Below are 21332 nucleotides of genomic sequence, written 5' to 3' on the forward strand. Positions count from 1 at the left end.
TAAAATGACTTTAGCTTCAGCCTACTTAATAGTGTGCAGGGCTGCTGTTACAAAAACGTACAGCCTACCTGACAGCCCCCCCCACCCCCAAAAAAAATTTTAATGATATTTTCGCTAAAATACCACGGCTGTGATGCTATGCTTCAGGGCAATGGCAGATATTATACCCTCATTGATCAATACCCAATCAATCGAATAGCACTGCTCTGTAAGCACCCTGTAACTGCGTGCAAATCACATGGTTGCAGTGTGTTAGTCCAGGGTTAAAGTAGGTGATGAGGAGGCAATAGGCTCTATGTAAAATGCTCTATGAAGAGTGATTCAAATACTGATTGCTCTTCAAAGAGAGCAAAGCACATTGGCATGAATCATTTGTTTGTTTATTTATATGTCTTTTACACTTTTAATCTGCCCTGTTTGGGGGCTTTGGTGAAATATCAAGGGTCTAAACAGACCCCTGATGTCTCACATTTCAGACAGACAAAGGGACTGATGACATAGATTCATCAGTCTCTTCTCTGCAGCTTCAAATGTTCTGGACAGTGAATGAATGGGAAGCACTCTGAGTCTGCCTGCTCATTCACAAAGTGAAGCATAGTAAACCCAGTTTACTATGCTTCAGTGATCAGTACCATTTGCTCACTGTGTTCATTCAGGAAAGCTGCCCCCCTTGCTCTTTATGCCAAAACAATCCACTTGTGTGCCCGCAGCAGCCGACAGGACAGAAGAGGAGGAAAGCCAGCATCACTGTAAGGGAGGGGACACACAGGGGGGCCTGACAGCAGGTGAAAGGGGTGCAGATCCTATAACCAATCCCCTTACTGCACAGCCGGAGGAAGAAGGAAGAGTAAAAGCCGGCATTACTGCAGGGGGGTCCTCAAGAGCCAAAAAACAGTATTGTGCCCTGGCCCCCCCTTTTAACTGATGGGGCCCGGGTCTGGTAGAGAAGGCCCGGCTATACTTCCTTTTCAGCATCCCTGATAGTGAGCAATTAGTTTGCTAAGGGAAACATTGGGGTTTGATTACTTAAGAAAAAAAAAGTTAATAGACTTGCTTTAGAATGTTTACTATTGAGGATACAAAATAAGGTAGTACTGAGTATTACCAGGGAGGTGGACTTTTTAGGCTAAGAACCAGTAGAGAAGATATAGCAGTATAAAAAAATATAAATTTATTGAAAAATACAATATCTAAAAAACAATGACAATTGTAACATATAGCATCTATGATTATTGTGCAGTGAGCCCTTGTATGTCTACGCGTTTCACCGTTAGGGTTCCTCAGGACACGGCCAAGGTTCACAGATGAGACAGAGAAAGAAATATGTCTCTCTATCTTAAATTGGAATACAAAATTATGCAAGTCACGGTAGCATGAGAAAGTTCAATCAGCAGTAAGAAAGTATATTAGATATAGCTAAATATCTCAGAAGGAGCATGTAAACAATATTCCTAATTAAGGAAGCAGCCATTAGAGGGAGGAGGGCCAACACCGGATTCACCACTTAGATCCTGGATTTAGTATCAGCAATGCTGAAGGCTCAATACAATCCCATCACTGCATATTCAGGATACAAATAATCCAGCGTGCCCCTGGGAGACAGCAATACACTGCACACTAGATGTGTATATACAAGGGCTCACTGCACAATAATCATAGATGCTATATGTTACAATTGTCATTGTTTTTTAGATATTGTATTTTTCAATAAATTTATATTTTTTATACTGCTATATCTTCTCCACTGGTTCTTAGCCTAAAAAGTCTGCCTCCCTGGTAATACTCAGTACTACCTTATTTTGTATCCTCATTGATTTATGGACGTGGCTTATTTTTGGTGCACTTTCCTCCTTTTTTTTTTAATGTTTACTATTATCACAGCTATGTTTTGTACAGCAGTTGGAAAACATTGACCTTTATTGACTACATTTTAAGGTTCCTATGATTGAACTGATTATTTGATGCTGCAAAAAAAGGCCTTAATCAAATTTGCAACTACATACACAGCATATGTATGCAAATGATATTGGCAGTGCTGAGAGTACCTAAGGAAAAAAAGCCAAAGTGTACCCCACCAATGAATTACATTGGAGGCTTGGAATTATTGTAGGATGAGGGATCTGGAATAGAATTTCTCACCCATTGCCATGATCTGGTATTGGAGATGGATTAACTCATTTTTAATCAAAAAACATTTCAATATTTGTTTTATAATGGATACCTATTGTTTTAGGCCCTAAATCAGGGATCCTCAAACTACGGCCCTCCAGCTGTTGCGGAACTACACATCCCACGAGGCATTGTAAAACTCTGACATTCACAGACATGACTAGGCATGATGGGAATTGTAGTTCCTGAACAACTGGAGGGCCATAGTTTGAAGACCCCTGCCCTAAATCACGTCACTAGAATGAGAAAGAAAATAAAAAAATCCTCTTGAATGCAACTTTTGGCCTCTATAACCTCAAAATTAATTGCTATAAAAACATCAGTCTGTGTCATATTTTTTCATTGTATATATTAAAATGTTGGAAACCCTTGTTGTTGTAATATGTTCGCAGATTTATGTGGGATATTATATTATTATATATATGTACACATACAGTACAATATTGACCAGGTCAGAATTCAGTTGACAGTGGTTGATTTGTCCGAGCCAACTCAATTTTAACATATCAAAGGGACAGCTGATGACCCTTTGATATGTTGATCTTATGCAGTTCTACCTAGGTGTGTGAGGTATGGCCTGTTAACCTAATTGAACATTTCAAAGGGTACATTTTTTAAAGGACCATAGAAGAAGTATTTATTGATGGTAACTAGACTTGAGGGGGTAACAATAAGATCAAAGAGTATTTTGGGATGACCTAGCAGAAACTCCCTCCTAGTGTACTAGTATTTCAGGGGGGACTATTCAAGCTGGCAGTCAGTCTGGTCTGTGTGTGACTATGAAGGCACAGACCTAGGAAAAATGGGACTCTGAGTTATATACTCTGTTGGATTTTTGTCATATGTGAGCTTTGGACCTTGTTCTGTGTTGGAAGTCAATAAAGTGCATCTCTCTGGAAGAACTGGGTTGCTGCAGAAGAGTACTTACATCATCATGATAAGAATTGCTAATTAATTATCTACCCACTATACAATATATCACTACACTTGTATGACACTTAAACATATACTAATGAGGCCAGAGAGCAATATATTTAATGTATAATCTATTGCTCACATACAGTGGGGACGGAAAGTATTCAGACCCCCTTAAATTTTTCACTCTTTGTTATATTGCAGCCATTTGCTAAAATCATTTAGGTTCATTTTTTTTCCTCATTAATGTACACACAGCACCCTATATTGACAGAAAAACACAGAATTGTTGACATTTTTGCAGATTTATTAAAAAAGAAAAACTGAAATATCACATGGTCCTAAGTATTCAGACCCTTTGCTCAGTATTTAGTAGAAGCACCCTTTTGATCTAATACAGCCATGAGTCTTTTTGGGAAAGATGCAACAAGTTTTTCACACCTGGATTTGGGGATCCTCTGCCATTCCTCCTTGCAGATCATCTCCAGTTCTGTCAGGTTGGATGGTAAACGTTGGTGGACAGTCATTTTTAGGTCTCTCCAGAGATGCTCAATTGGGTTTAAGTCAGGGTTCTGGCTGGGCCATTCAAGAACAGTTACAGAGTTGTTGTGAAGCCACTCCTTATTTATTTTAGTTTCAATAGTTTTTATTGTTTTATAAGAAGTAACAGAGGAGAAGTACATGTGTGGGAACATAAGGTTAGTTCCAATTGTTTTACATATATAGGTACAATCATATACATATATTCATTTAAATGTAATTCAGGTTTAAACATTAGAGTATAATGAATTGTAGTGATGATCTTATCAGTTAGGTTCTATTGACCCATCCCATATATATCATTGAATTACATATACTCTTATTTCTGAACATAAAAGATAAAAGGAACGAAAGGAAGGAAAATAAATGTGCAGCAAACTAACCACAGGAATAGGAACTTTATGTTCAGCAGTCAAACTATCTGTTTGATAACACCATTTTGGTTGTGTGACCAGTAATCATACCTCATCTATATTCATTATTAGACCATCAAGGCTTCACTCCCATAAGGTCTTGGTTGGATGTATACCATTTTTGCCAGTAACTCCATAGCTTATTGGTTCTTTCATGGGTACCTATACTATATGCAAATTGTTTTTTATAGATGCAGTGTGTGTTCGTTGTTTGTAGAGCTTCTAGAATAGTGGGTGGATTGTTGTCTTTCCAATGACTGACTATAGTAAGCCTAGCAGCTAAGAGTATGTGTGTTATCACTGTTCTAAGGTGTGGTGGGAATAGCTCTATATCAAGTGTTAACAGTGCTAGACCTGGGGAAGGGACCATCTGTACACCAGTGATCCGTTCAATTATGAGAAAGATGCGTGACCAGAACCTTTCGATACGCGGACATGCCCATAGGATGTGTGATAGTGTTCCCGTTCCGCCACATCCTCTCCAACATGCCGATGATTTCTCAGATATAAATTTTGCTATGCGGTATTGGGTGAGATACCATCGCAGCAACATTTTTTGGTGTAGTTCCCAAAGACCAGCACTTCTTGTGGATGCATATGTTATTTTAAGAGCCTTCTGCCACTTGTGTTCTGTGTAGCTTTCCCCAAAGTCCCTCTCCCAGGCTTGTATATTGGGAGTTTTTCTAAAGGATTGTTTATCCTGTAAGTGTCTGTATATTAAGGATGTGCCTTTGAGTTTGGTGTTAGTATTTGTATAATATAAGGCTAATTGCCAGGGTAGAAGAGTGGTGAGGTTGTTGTGTTGTTTAAGTAGGTGGGATATTTGAATATATTTTTAAAAAATCTGATGGTGGGATAGAGTATTCTATCTGTAAAGATCTGAATGTCTTCAGTACTGGTCCTACATATAGATCCTCCAGAAGGAGATTTTTGGTGATGCACCAAGAGTTTAGGGACATGTCAGGTATCAAGAGGGCTATAGCTGTGATTGGTACAGTGCCTTGCAAAAGTATTCACCCCCCCTGGATTTTTACCTATTTTGTTACATTACAGCCTTTAGTTCAATGTTTTTTTTAATCTGAATTATATGTGATGGATCAGAACACAATAGTCTAAGTTGGTGAAGTAAAATTAGAAAAATATATACATAAAACTATTTTTTCAGAAATAAAAAACTGATAATTGGCATATGCGTATGTATTCACCCCCTTTGTTATGAAGCCCATAAAAAGCTCAGGTGCCACCAATTACCTTCAGAAGTGCCATAATTAGTGAAATGATGTCCACCTGTGTGCAATCTAAGTGTCACATGATCTGTCATTACATAGACACACCTTTGTGAAAGGCCCCAGAGGCGGCAACACCTAAGCAAGAGGCACCACTAACCAAACACTGCCATGAAGACCAAGGAACTCTCCAAACAAGTAAGGGACAATGTTGTTGAGAAGTACAAGTCAGGATTAGGTTATAAAAAATATCCAAATCTTTGATGATCCCTAGGAGCACCATCAAATCTATCATAACCAAATGGAAAGAACATGGCACAACAGCAAACCTGCCAAGAGACGACCACACACAAAAACTCACGGACCGGGCAAGGAGGGCATTAATCAGAGAGGCAGCACAGAGACCTAAGGTAACCCTGGAGGAGCTGCAGAGTTCCACAGCAGAGACTGGAGTATCTGTACATAGGACCACAATAAGCCATACGCTCCATAGAGTTGGGCTTTATGGCAGAGTGGCCAGAAGAAAGACATTACTTTCAGCAAAAAACAAAATGGCACATTTTGAGTTTGCGAAAAGGCATGTGGGAGACTCCCAAAATATATGGAGGAAGGTGCTCTGGTCTGATGAGACTACAATGGAACTTTTTGGCCATCAAAGAAAACGCTATGTCTGGAGCAAACCCAACACATCACATCACCCAAAGAACACCATCCCCACTATGAAACATGGTGGTGGCAGCATCATGCTGTGGGGATGTTTTTCAGCAGTCGGGACTGGGAAACTGGTCAGAGTTGAGGGAAAGATGGATGGTGCTAAATACAGGGATATTCTTGAACAAAACCTGTACCACCCTGTGTGTGATTTGAGGCTAGGACGGAGGTTCACCTTCCAGCAGGACAATGACCCCAAACACACTGCTAAAGAAACACTTGAGTGGTTTAAGGGGAAACATGTAAATGTGTTGGAATGGCCAAGTCAAAGCCCAGACCTCAATCCAATAGAAAATCTGTGGTCAGACTTAAAGATTGCTGTTCACAAGCGCAAACCATCCAACTTGAAGGAGCTGGAGCAGTATTGCAAGGAGGAATGTGCAAAAATCCCAGTGGTAAGATGTGGCAAGCTCATAGAGACTTATCCAAAGCGACTTGGAGTTGTGATAGCCGCAAAAGGTGGATCTACAAAGTATTGACTTTAGGGGGGTGAATAGTTATGCACATTGACTATTTCTGTTATTTTGTCCTATTTGTTGTTTGCTTCACAATAAAAAACAAAAAAAAATCTTCAAAGTTGTGGGCATGTTCTGTAAATTAAATGATGCAAATCCTCAAACAATCCATGTTAATTCCAGGTTGTGAGGCAACAAAACACAAAAAATGTCAAGGGGGTGAATACTTTTGCAAGGCACTGTAGTTTCAGAGGTTTTAGGATACTTGAGTTGCCTACTGTTTTAGAAAGGTATTGCCAAGCTTCTATAGATGCTTGTATGGTAGGGGCGAGTGTTGGGGTTTTGGATGTGCAAAAAGAGCTGGTAATTAGATAATCGTATAAGTTACCCCCTGGTACTTGGATCCTTTCGAGTTCTGCCCACAGGGTGTTGGCATGAGGCTCACACCATGTCCTAATCTGCGCTAGGAATGTAGCAGCGTGGTAATCCTTTAGACTTGTATGACCTAATCCTCCTGCTTGTTTAAGAGTAACAAGTCTGCTGAAAGCGCAATGTGCTTTTTTCCCCATCCATAAGAATTTGTTCAGCTCTGACTGTGTTTGTTGGAAAAATGTTTTAGGGACTGAGATAGGTAGTGTCCTGAACAGGTATAAAAATTGTTGGGGAATTTGCATTTTAAATGCAGCTAGCCTGCCTGACCAAGACTCAAACTTCTTTATTGTCCAGCTTGTGCTTTAGGGTTTGGAGGAAGTAGGTGTAGTTCTCTTTAACTAGCTCTGATGTTCTAGGGGTGAGAGTGATTCCGAGATACTCTATGCCTTTTTCTTTCCATGTGTAGGGGAAGTTACCGCTAATATCCTTCTTGATGTCACTGGTCAGACCCAGCCCCAGTAGATATGACCTGGACTCATTGACTTTATAGTATGATACAGTGTTGAACAGTTGTAAAGCTTGATGTACAGAAGCCAGGGAGGATATAACGTCCATTAACATCAGTATAATGTCGTCCACGAACAAGCTGATAATATGCATTCTACCCCCTATTGGGAATCCTTTGATTTTTGGATGTTGACGGATATATTCGGCCATAGGTTCCATGATCAAGTTAAAAATCAGTGGGGATAAAGGGCATCCCTGGCGAGTTCCATTAGTTATGTTGAATGGGGTTGAAAGCATGCCCGAGATATAGACCTGGGCTGATGGGGTTGTATACAGCGCCATAATGGCTTGAAGGATCTGGCCTTGGAATTCAAATTTATGGAGAACTTGCTCCAGATAATCCCAATGGACTCTATCAAACCCCTTCTCTGCATCCAAATCTAGGAGCAGAGAAGGCGTTTTTTTGACTGGGCAATATGTATGATATTAATTAGGCTCCTGGTAGCATCAGCCGTCTGCCGTCCTCTGGTGAACCCAGATTGGTCCAAATGGACCACAGAGGGCAGAATGTCTACCAGCCTGTTAGCTGTTAATTTAGCTAGATTTTTAAATCGTTATTGAGTAACGATATAGGGCGGAAGTTTTGTGGGATGTTGGGGTCCTTCCTCAGCTTCAGCAAAGCAACAATCATTGCTCTAAGCATTTCAGATAGGAAAGAAGATGAGGAGATGGCTTGATTGTATACCACTAATAGATTGGGAGTTATTATATCTCTGAATGTTTTGAAATATTCCCCAGTAAAGCCATATGAGCCTGGTGGTTTGTTGTTAGGTAAAGAATCTATGTTCTGGGAAATTTCTTGTATAGTAAATGGAGAGTTTAATTTGGTTATATGCTCTTCTGTGAGTTGCGGAAGATTGATTTTGCTGAGAAAGTCAGCAATCGTGTGGGAAGTAAGTTGGATCGTATTAGGATCTAGTTTTAGATTGTAAAGTGAGCTATAGTGGGAACTGAAAGCATCCACTATAGCTTGTGGATGGTGTAATTTAGATTTGTCCACTGGGTGGATTATATAGGGTATTTTTGCTTTGTGTCTGTGCCCTCTAAGCCGAGCGGCAAGTAATTTACCTTCTTTATTGTTATTAATGTAGTAAGACATTTTAAACCTCTTTGAGGTCTTTTCAAAGTCCTCCAGCAATATTATACGAAGTTCATATTTCAGTTTAGTTAGTTCGTCCGACATTGCTGGAGTAGTATTAATTTTGTTTTGGGCTTCTAGCATTTGTATACGGGAAGAAATAGTTTGAATCTGCCATCCCCTCAGCTTCTTGGCTCTAGCTCCCAGTTGAATTAATAACCCCCTCATAAACGCCTTATGTGCATTCCAGGTTATAGAAGGGTCAGTCACAGAATTCACATTATGTTCAAAGTATTCTGTAAGATGTTTCATTAGATCTGATTTGAAGGGATCATCCTGGAATAACCATGGGTTGGATCTCCAAATGAATGTGGACTTGGCATTAAATGCAACATCAACCCGCAGAGATACAGAGGCATGATCCGACCAGGTGATAGTGTTAATCTTAGACATTTGAATTTTAGTTAGTAACCATTTGTCTGTTAAGAAAAGATCGAGTCTCATATAGGTTTTATGGCTTGTGGAGAAAAAGGAGTAGTCTCTTTCTGTAGCATGGAAGCATCTCCATGCGTAGTATAGATCATACCGGAGAAGAAGTGGTTGGAGTGTCTGGTACTGTCTATTAGATGATGTGGTGGAGTCCATCTTAGGATCTGGGGGTAGATTGAAATTTCCACAGAGCAGTAGGTAACCTTGTCTGACCTGTGAGATCTTTTTCAGAATTCTGTGCAGAAAACGGGTTTGATGGACATTTGGTGCATATACATTAACCACTGTATAGGTTGTAGAATTAATGTCACAAATCAAAACATGGTATCTGCCCATAGGGTCAGAGATCTCTTTGTGTAAGTGGAAGGCTACTGTGTCCCTTACAGCAGTGAGTACTCCCCGTTTCTTAGTATCCGCACTGGCGAAAAAAATATGTGGGAACTTGGTATTTGAACAGGAGGGTTGGGCATGGATGTTAAAATGGGTTTCCTGGGCGCCCAAAATGTCACAGTTATTCTGTGTTGCCTCTTTCCACAGAGATCTGCGTTTGGCTGGGTGATTTATGCCCAAAACATTCATGGTTAGAAAGTTGTTAGAAGTTGTTTATATGTGATCTACTCTGGCAGATGTAGCTTGCAGCTCTACCCCAAATTTATGAACACATGATAGCATGTCAGCCTGTAGTGAACTCCTTAGGGACACTAACATCTCTTTTAGAGTGGTGTCCAGCACTGGCTGGTTGTATGTAGGGAAAAGATTGATGGAATCCGGGAGCTCCCTCATGTCCTCCCCTGAATCTGGGCCCCGGCTATCTTCCCAGCTTGAATCCATTGCATCCAGCCTTAATCTTGCCTTCTCAGGGCTCCCAGATGAAGGGGTATGAAGGGGAGATTGTGCGCTTTTAGATGGCGCATTCCTTTTAACTGGATTACCTTTAGCAGATCCCTGCTGAGGAGTGCTTGATCTGGCATGTTCCGATGCGCCGCCGCCATCTTACCTGATCCCCTGTGTGAAGTATGCAGTGAGCTTCTGTGGCTTCCTGCTGTCTTTATGCCGTCTAGGCATGATTGACCGGGTCCCCGATGTTCTGCCTCGGTTCCGGTGTGCTCGGTGGTCCGTGCTGGGTGTTATGCAGGCTGGTGTGTGCCGATCTTGCCCTGATAGCTATGGAGCTGCTGGATTAAGTGTCCATTGCTGTCTGCGGCTAGCTCCGCCCCTCTTCTTTCATTATTTTAGCTGTGTGCTTAGGGTCATTGTCTTGTTGGAAGGTAAACCTTTGGCCCAGTCTGAGGTCCTGAGCACTCTGGAGAAGCTTTTACTTGGCCGCATTCATCTTTCCCTCTATTGCAACCAGTCGTCCTGTCCTTGCAGCTGAAAAACACCCCCACAGCATGATGCTGCCACCACCATGCTTCACTGTTGGGACTGTATTGGACAGGTGATGAGCAGTGCCTGGTTTTCTCCACACATACCGCTTAGAATTAAGGCCAAAAAGTTCTATCTTCATCTCATCAGACCAAAGAATCTTATTTCTCACCATCTTGGAGTCCTTCAGGTGTTTTTTAGCAAACTCCATGCGGGCTTTCATGTGTCCTGCACTGAGGAGAGGCTTCCGTCGGGCCACTCTGCCATAAGGCCCCACCTGGTGGAGGGCTGCAGTGGTGGTTGACTTTCTACAACTTTCTCCCATCTCCCGACTGCATCTCTGGAGCTCAGCCACAGTGATCTTTGGGTTCTTCTTCACCTCTCTCACCACGGCTCTTCTTCCCCGATAGCTCAGTTTGGCCGGACAGCCAGCTCTAGGAAGGGTTCTGGTCATCCCAAACATCTTCCATTTAAGGATTATGGAGGCCACTGTGCTCTTAGGAACCTTAAGTGCAGCAGAAATTTTTTTGTAACCTTGGCCAGATCTGTGCCTTGCCACAATTCTGTCTCTGAGCTCTTCAGGCAGTTCCTTTGACCTCATGATTCTCATTTGCTCTGACATGCACTGTGAGCTGTAAGGTCTTATATAGACAGGCGTGTGGCTTTCCTAATCAAGTCCAATCAGTATAATCAAACACAGCTGGACTCAAATGAAGATGTAGAACCATCTCAAGGATGATCAGAAGAAATGTACAGCACCTGAGTTAAATATATGAATGTCACAGCAAAGGGTCTGAATACTTAGGACCATGTGATATTTCAGTTTTTCTTTTTTAATAAATCTGCAAAAATGTCAACAATTCTGTGTTTTTCTGGCAATATGGGGTGCTGTGTGTACATTAATGAGGAAAAAAAATGAATTTAAATGATTTTAGCAAATGGCTGCAATATAACAAAGAGTGAAAAATCCAAGGGGGTCTGAATACTTTCCGTCCCCACTGTATATTTAATGCATAATCTATTACATATTTGAATTCCTTTTAAAATTTTGTAAATACTAAGAAACATATTAAACTAAGTAACAATTCATATTAATGATGCAATAATGTCCTTGAATGCATAAGGATGCAAGTACAAGGGGTGAAGCTGAACTTTTCCTGCCATGGCATTTAGGTCTGTACATCACCATCTCAACAGCATTCACTGACTGACTCTAATTTTTGGCAATTTAGTACAAATACACATGGGCATATAAGTGGTATGAGAATGCACATGTGCAGTTCAAAAAAGATAATTCCTATCCCACATGTATTGTATTTTGAGGACTGCGTATCTCAATATGTGCAAAAATGTTGATACAATATACTGTGTTTACAGCATTGCCATGTAAATGAAAATTGATGAATGTGGAATAGAGATGTGTGTAGCAACGAAAGGGTGATGAGTGAAGACTGCACAGATTGTGGCGGTGGTGAGCCACAGCAAAGCAAAGTTTGAGAAACACTGCATTAGATTGTCTACAAAAGATAGGCATGCATTTCCCTTTGGGATAGTCCGCATCTCTCCTATCTCGTGGCAGATATGTGTCCACTTCTAGTTACTGTAAAGATAACTCAGAACACATTATTAAAGGAGAGCGAGTAAGTGAGTGAGTGGGTTTGTTTCAAATATTTAATCATGTGCAAAAATGATCAGGGCAAAAGGGCAAAAAGGATGTCTTAAAGTGTATTTCCACTTTTGCAGCTAAATTGGTATAACACCGACTTCATATTTGTTACATGTTCCCATTACCATACCAATACTTAATATAAATTGCTTGGTATCTTTTTAGGTGCTTTTTACTTGTTTTTTCTGCTTTGTAAAGTTTAGGATGGGGTTGTGGAGTAATGCTTATAATAACTAACCCTATCTTTACTGTGTTCACTGTGCTTTATTATCAGCTGTAAACTAGATTTGAACACTGTCGGTTCTAACAAAGAGTTAGAAATTAAGAAACCACTCTCTTGCAATGCATGTTTAGGAGGGATAGCTTAAGCACTGATGACAGATTCCTGCATTCACCCAAGCTATGTGGATAAAGGGATCTCCCCCACTGAGCTAGATGGGACTTTCCCCCTTTCAGAATACAGCGATCAGTGCTGCATCGGCTGATCAAATGCTGGTTTTCCAGCAGGACCATTTGACTGAAGCCGATCTAATGACCAACTTCTGTGGAACAGAGAGGGCTACACATGGATCTAATTCTGAACGGGCAGAATTTTGATACATGTTTATCAGGCTTTAGTCTGTGTGGGGACAAATAAAAAAATAGCTATGTGAATGGGAACACATAACAAACGCAGAGTGGAGTTTTCTCTACGTTTACTGCAAAAAGTGGAAAAACCCTTTAGAGTGCACTTATCCTGTTTTTATGAAACATACAATTCATGTTTTATTTGGGTGTATTTGCCATAAACGTACTATACTGTCTAATATAGAAAAAGCCAAAAAAAACTTTGCCCATGGGGCTTTTGTAAGTGGTGCTAAAGAAAGGTCCAACAACATATTAAAAATGTAGAAAAGTGATTAAAAAATGTTTAAAAAGACTAACAAAAAACATTAATATAGCTTGGTTTCAATCCTATCATCACTATCCACATATCAGACAAGTAAAAACAATGTAACACCCATGATTCGTTTCAGATGTGTAATAAACAATTCATGAAGGCTTAACGCTCTCTACGTGTTTCATGGGGCAGCGCCCACTTCTTCAGGAGACAGCCCAGATATAATTTTTTTGTATGGGTATATTTGTAAAAAAAAAACATGTCATAGAAAAAACTTAAATTAAATAGAAATCAGTGAATTTTAAATAAGAAAATACATCCCACTGAGAGATGAAGTTCCAGACTGTGTATTAGAAATATACTCACATCAATGTTGTCAGAGTCACAGATGAACAAAATAATGTGGATCAATTAGCATGTACAGGCATACCCCACTTTTAAGTACACAATGGGGTTTATTTACTAAAGCTAGAAAGTGCAAAATCAGGCTAACTTCTGCATAGAAACCAATGAGTTTCTAACCCCAGCTTGTTCAATTAAGCATTTTTAATAAAACCTGGAAGCTCATTGGTTTCTATGCAGAAGTAAGCCTGATTTTGCACTTTTCAGCTTTTAAATAAACCCATTGTGTACTTAAAAGTGGGGTATGCCTGTATGTATTGACAACAGGATCACAATATTATGGAAAGGAATCCATAGGGATGGTTTCAATCAGGAGCTTAAGGTGTAGGATGGACCCGGGAGCCAGACACAAAAGGAGGGTCAAAGCTGTGAAAAAAAACCCGGTTGAAACCATCCCTATGGATTACTTTCTATAGTATTTTGATCTTGTTGTCAATACATACATGCCAATTGATCCACATTATTTTGTTCATCTTTGACTCTGTCAACATTGACATGAGTATATTTCTTATATAAAGTCTGGAACTTCATCTCTCAATGGGATGTAATTTCTTAATTGAAATGCACTAATTTCTATTTAATTTATGTTTTTTCTATGACATGTTTTTTTCTGCAGATATACCTATACAAGAAACTATATCTGGGTTGTCTCTTGAAGAAGTGGTCGCTGCCCCATAAAACGCATAGAGAGCTTTAAGCCTTCATAAATTGTTTATTACACGCCTCAACTAATCATGGGTGTTACATTGTATTTACTCAGGGGTAGCCCATCCATTAGGGGCACCGAGTGCCGCCTCCTCTCTCCAGGCCACCCCCTATGTGCAATGAATCTATCCATGGCTGCCGCAGCCACCCCCTATTTATGCTTTCAGCCCCTTTTAGGGCACCGGGTGCATGAATTACAGCGGCCAGGTTTTTTTAAGCACCTGATTAGAGCCAGAGGCTCTAATAGGTTTCAAAATACGGTGGGCTCGGGGTAACAGAGAGTGCGACTGGAGCCCACCCAGGCTGTTGCAACACTGATCCTCCTCCCAGCCAAGCGGATCTGATACCCATCACCCGATTGGCTAAAAGGACAGGCGTCCCTTTTGGATGCCTAGGAGGAGGGGAGGAGACGCACCGTGGAAGCGAGGAGGAAAAGAGCCGCTGGCCAATGCCTGGATGCCCAGTCCCCGCCACTCCTTGGATGCCAATCCCCGCCACTCCTCGGATGCCCGTTCCCACCGCTCCTCGGATGCCCGTTCCCAACACTCCTCGGATGCCCGATCCCGGCCGCTGTTCCCCGGATGCCCGCCGATGCCCACTGCCTAGATGGGGTAAGTGCTGGTGGACCAACCAGCAGACAGTGGGTGGGGGGTTGAGTTGGGTGGGAGGGTTCAGTTGTTTGCCGCCCCCCAAACCAAAAACCACCAGCCGCCACTGCATTTGCTTGTCCGATATGTAAATATTGATCATATGATCAAAACCGAGATATATTAATGTTTTTTATTAGTCTTTTTAAACATTTTGTAATAAATTTTGGACATTTTTAATATGTTGTTGGACCTTTCTTTAGCACCACTCACAAAAGTCCCATGGGCAAAGTTCCTTTTTGGCTTTTTCTGCATAAGTAGGGACTGAGTGTTGCTATAGTTTAAGTTTAGGTGGCGTTTCTCCATATTATTTTATAATATAGTATATAATACTATAGTGTATATGTTGTACTATAGTGTATAACACAGCCATGTAGTCACTAAATTATATCAAGAGTGACTTGCGCTAAACACATGTAACATCCACAACATATAAAAATGGATGCAGACAGATGCTTCCAGAGCACATCCTGATTACCAGCATAGCATGGATCTGCATTATTATAGGTAAGTGCCTTCATCACAGAATGCTAGCAAGGACTGTCCTTTAAAGCCAATTTTGTATACTTTGGCATCCAGAGTGCAAACACTTTTTGGAACATCAGAATTTGTGCATGTGATTTGCACGCCAGGTCCCATCCATCAAGCCATGATCCTGTACCTGTATCTCTGACAGGACTGTTAACATTGTTCAAATAAAAACACATTTTACTAGTTCTTTATGAGAGATGCAACATCCTAGAGTATAACTTTAACTGCCAGGACAGAACATGTGTCATATACAATGAACCTGGGATCATATTATACAGGAAGATTATTTTAAAAGAAAACCATAACATTCAGTTGCCAATGGATGTGCTACGAGCTTGTAAAAAATTACATTTCCAGGCAGATATTTCAGCTGCAGTGAGGACTACATTTTGGAACCCCAGTTATTATTAATTAAGGCATCACTAGCAGTTCTAAATATAGTAAATGTCAGGTAGTGTGAAAATCATTGGCAATCTCCAGAATATATATACACAATGAACCGGGCGCAAGGCACATACATTGGGAAATTTTACTATTGAATATCTTCTTTTCTATTTTATTCTGTAATGGTAGTGGCAAAAAAAGACAGCAGCAGTTAGGTATGGATGGATGTTAGTGGGAAAAAGCAGGCATAGCTGTTTATAGCTGCCTGAAAAGTATAAAAATAACCATCCAAAAGCTAAAGCAATGAAGAAAGAAGCACTAAAATGGACCAAGTAAATGATGGTATTATATTACGCTAAAACATAAAAAAGAGAAAAAGTCAAGTCCAATGTGTAAGCACAGTGTTAAGAAATCATCTCTATGTACTTCCTTCTTCATGACTCCCCTTCCCGGCGCTGCAAAGGATGTCAGAAGGTAAATGAAAAAAATTAAGTTTTGGCTTTAGATATATTTTAAGATGCATCAGAGCATATGCATACTCCTAGTCCTTCCAAATTCCCTGCAGAAGCATGACAGGGTGCCTGTTTGTGCCTGTTTGTGGAGGTTGGCTTTATTTTGGGAGACAGTTGAAAAAATGTAAATGAATAATTTTTCTGACAGAAGAAGGGGTAAATTGTGTTGTTGTCTCATTAGGTCATGTTCTCTATCACCTCTTGCTGCCCTATATCCAAAATGGGCAGTAAGATCCTTCAAATACTTTCTGGGTATTGGGACCAGGGTTCCTTTAGGTATCAGCTATTCCTAACGTCCTCAATTCTTCTGGATCTAGTGGAAGCGGGAGGTGGGATTTTTGTAAAGGCCAGGGCACTAACAGCCTCCCGATGGCCAGACCCAGGTGAATTGGGTATATGGAGAAAGGTTAGTCCTGCCACCATGTAAGTATTTGAAGGATTTTACTGGCTGTTTTGGGCACAGTGGAGGTTTCATTTTTTTAGTGGTTTTAGGTCTGCTTTAATATGTATACTGTACAAAACTACCATCACTCTAGCATCAAAGTAGTTGGTGTGTGTGCCCTCAAGATGTTCCCTGCTCTCTATCTCCACCTTCTGTTCATGTCGCCAATTCAGCTAGGGATTTTGCAGCTGTGGTGGCAACTCTACACATGCTCAGTTTTCAGTGAGTTTCTGTGCTGAGCATTTCCTGCCTATAACATCTGAGAGTCACACGTGTGTGCGTATACACAGTGGTAAATGACAGCCCACTCCCTCCTCCATGTCCACTAACCAGCTAAATACAATGAGGGTGGGACATTACATGTAGATTGATAGAAGCTTTACCTCCCTCTTATTCTAAGACACTAGCTAGAGGGGTGTGATACATTTGATTTCAAATATATATTTTTATGACAATTTAAAACAGTTAATTGATAATACCTATTTATTTTTACTCTTTATTCCAATTTTTTTAAAGAACATGTGACCAGCAACAGAGGACTAAAAGCTCCTCCTGCTTATGTTTCTCTGTAGACAGGCTGGAAAAGATCTGGGCCATGTGACAGCTGTATATCAATTAGGAAAAAAGGCACTTAGTTTTTTTTTAAATTAAAATAATTACAGTGCCATCATTCCCATACAGAAATAGAAGGGACACTGTAAATCAAACAGCGTGTGTTTAGTATCACTTTAAGATAGTAATGTTATTCCCTTGGTGTGAGGTCATTGAGGGTGAGGGTATAGATAAAAGGAGCATCATCTGAAAAGAAGATGCTTCCTGTCTCTAAGTGGGTGATACTAGGGAAATGGTTGCAGTATACCATCTCTCTAGCATCAAAGTAGTTGATGCATGTGCCCTCAAGATGAAATGTTCAGTTGATAGATAGAAAAGAAGTAGGTGTCACTGTGAATATTTTTTTCATCTTTCTAAGACTCTGTTTGAGTGAATTAGGCCTAGGCTAGGCTGCAATTGATTCCTTCAGTACATACACTATGTAATCAATGTACTCTGTAATGTGTATACTACACCCTAAGAAATAATGTTAAACAGCACAGATTGAAAAGGAGTCTGTTGCCTGAAATGAGCATTCTTCTCTTGGATTGTGTATACAAAGAAAACAAAGCATGTCCCTTTTATGTGTCATTTTGATGAATGGACACTGATCCATTAGAGAAGAGCGATTACTTTTTAAGGGCTCTTCTTCATAACAACAGGGAGCCACATTAGCCCTTGGAGGCAGACCAGATTTTTTCTACACCTTAGTAGCTGAGTAAAATGTTTCCTGAGCTATTGATTCTGTGACAATAAATGGCTTCTTGGTCGTGTTTCTTGGCTGTGCTTTTTCTCCAACACTCACCTTTTCTCTCAGATTGCTAAATGTACCCCCTGTGGTTTATCCTGCAGTGGCTTGCTTTCTCAGTGCATTTATTTTTGTCATGATGGACATTTAGGTGGATTTTGCACACCAATTTCCCACTGTTTAATCAACTATAACAGTGCATAGAATACTTTATTACTTTTCTAAGATAAAATCTACATAAGTTTTGTGCAAAAAGAATTGCATTCCTGTGAAGATTACATAAGTGTCCCCTATTAGTTTTTCTTGGCAAATTTAATTGTTTAAAGAATTGTTTTTAAAGAAGGTTGAGCCATGCCCATGTGAATTTATTTTTTTCTATACTGCCCTTTGTTTAAGATGACTGGCTTGCTTTATAGTTTTACTGCTAACAACTGAAATTAGACCTAACAGCTACCAAAAATGTAATAAGACTCTGCATAGACCAAAATGTGTATATAAATTGTAAAACAAAGTGCAGAAACCCATACTAGCCAAACAACATTCATTTTTTTCAGTGTTACAACTGTAAACATAAATCTGATTGGTTGCTACAGAAAAATCCTGTTTGTAGGTTCACTTTTCAAAGATTTTTTGAAGAAAACCTTTTGATTAACAACTTGTATACTGCTGTACATTCATAAACGGGAAAGTGGTGGACTTGTATTTCTGCAGTGCCACCTGGATAATTTAATGAAGTAGTAGTGATTACAGAGCAGAGGTAATTTATGGCTTTTATATCAGCTTTACTCTTTGCAGGGACGCCATATAGACATATACTGTAGCATCGATTTCAGAGTTTGAAATGCTACAGAGCATGTTCAATGAATTTCATGAAATTTTGCTTGACTCTACAGAGTCTTCTCTGCTTGCACTTAATACATGTGACTAGGAATGAGTTAAACATACCTTGGAAATCAGTAATGGTCATTTTATTGGCAATCAGACAAGGGACTGTTAAATAAAGGGCATGGGAGCTGGGCAGTGAAAGGGGTTCTTTTCCGATGACTTAAAGGGCAACATTTCATATAAAAAATCCTTCAAATTACATGCTTGCCTTAAAGCTGTTTGTGATTTTACAGTGTCAGGGCTAGCTCAGGCCTTCCTTCTCTGAGCTGACCGCTCAGCTGTCGGCTAATTGCCAGCTCTCATCTCTCTCCACAGTTGACCAGCTGTTGTGGATCTGCTCGTCAGTCCCGCCTACTTAAAGATCTCCAGCTCACTTGCTTTCTTGCCTTCGCCTTGGTCAAATCACAAGAAACCATCTCCTGCGTTCCTGTTTAAAGACTGGCTTTGCTAACATCCTTTCTGGCTCCTTATCCTACTTGCTGTTCCTCTACTTGGATCCCTGACTTCTGGCCTGGCTTATTACCCGATCCAGTTACTGGACTCTGGCTATGCTTTGACTACGCTTACTCTATTTACCTTTTTATTTTTATTAATAAACAAGTGTGATTTTACTGTACTTCTGTCTCGGTCTGGTTCATGGTTTCTGACATACAGAACATTACAATTCTCTGGGACAGCATCATTGACATCTTAGCATGACACACATACATTGTATGTGTAATAATTTAGTTTATTTTTACATTGGTCATTGATTTACAGCAGAAGCAACCCAATATGGTTGAATTAAAAAATACTTTATTAGGTACTTTTTTCAAAGACAGCGATTATTTGGTGTAGCAATGATAAACCATAATTGAACACTGAAAGTAGCAGGAAAAATATAGCTAATATTTTTCACAATGTAAAATACACTGAAAAAAAATTAAAGCTAATGCTATTAACGTAATACAAATTGGCAAATAGTGTCACAATATAGCTTGTGATCTTCTTTCATTGATACTTTGTATTGTAAAGTTCAACAAAATATCAACCCAGAGTGCTCCAAAACACCTCAAAACCAAAAAGAAAAAAAAAAATACTGTCCCATGTTCCAGAGACAACAGCCAAACATGTGGCATATTGACCCACGATAAATGCTCAGGGCCACCTGCTCAGGCTGACAAAGTCCAATGAGTTCAATACCACTGACTAGTGAGGGGTGCAGGCTGGGGAAAGGACCCAAAACACACTGTAGAAATAGGAAGAGATGAGCCTGGTCACCACACACCTTGCCCGGCCCAAGTGGTTAGCAGGTAAAAGCAGCCTCAGCTCGTTTCATCCAGGCCATGCCCCCAACATGTTTCATCATGCCCTTGGAACAGTGGTTTTAAGAAAAATAATAATATTTCCAAGATAGCAGCCATAATAATTGTAAGGATGTTCAATCCCTATGTATGCATGCAAGTACTTGTACTTGGCCAAAGAGAGCACACAGATTTCATCTTGTTTAAACACACAACAGTATACACAACTAAAGTCCAAAAAATAGTACATATTTACTGCAGATTTTTTTAAGTCTTTTTGATAGTCTGCTATTTCACAAAGAGAGAGAACAGGTAGATTTCATGTCTAAAACAGATTGATAGTCTATTTCTTAGAACTGAAGACAAAAAAAATTGTACACATTTGCAGTTCACCCTAGTTGACGCAGAGAGAAAGAGAGCATTGACATGCTGATAAAAGCTGTGGTGCAATTTTTTTTATTTTTAGATTGTTTCTCCCTTCTATATGGGAAGAAATAAGCCCATCTTATTGAAAAATGCAATGTGCGTGTAGCAGCCTGCCCAAACATCACTAATGTTTTAACATGAACTGCTTTAATTTGTTTTTGTAAAAAACAGAAAACAATTTATTTTTTCTAGCTAAAATCTACTTGCTCTCTTCCTTGGCCTAAAAAGATTACAAAAGAAAAAAAGAAAACAATCGATTTTTTCTAGCTAAAATCTACTTGCTCTCTTCCTTGGCCTAAAATTATTACAAAAGAGTGCTTAGTATATTGTTCTTCTGATATACTGTATAACTAAATCTAGGTGTGGTGTGTGGCAAGATGCTCTTTTAGAATAGTGTGGTGTTAACTCCTTTTCTTTAACACAGTAGTGTTGAGGTAGAAAGCAGGTAGACGGCATCTAAAAAAAAAATTGATTCTATTTTTATTTGAAATTTAAACCAGAAAAAACTTTTTTTATATAGCTCTCTATTCTGAGGGAGAGAACAGGCAGATTTCAGCAATAAAGATAAAAGTATACAGATATCTTGTGTAGACATAGTATAAATATTGTATATAATATTGTACAGATTTGCTACAGAGAATCTCATCCTTAGTAATGAAAGAATAACTTTGAATTATGGGTGGCACTTTTGGAAGCAGAGAGTTGGCTTCTTCATGCTAGAAATATAAAAAGTATATGTATTTTGTAGCAAGACACTATTAACAGAAAATCATACAAACTAGCCAGAATGCATTTTAATAGGAACTAATCTTGGGGTGAAAAATTAATCCCGTTTCAGCATGAAAAACTAAGTAAAAGGAAATTTGTTTTTAAACACCATATGAAATTTGTATGAACTTCATATCATTTTTCATGGGAGATGAATTGGAA

Source organism: Aquarana catesbeiana, linkage group LG01 (assembly GCF_042186555.1).
Source record: "Aquarana catesbeiana isolate 2022-GZ linkage group LG01, ASM4218655v1, whole genome shotgun sequence".
Lineage (NCBI taxonomy): Eukaryota > Metazoa > Chordata > Amphibia > Anura > Ranidae > Aquarana > Aquarana catesbeiana.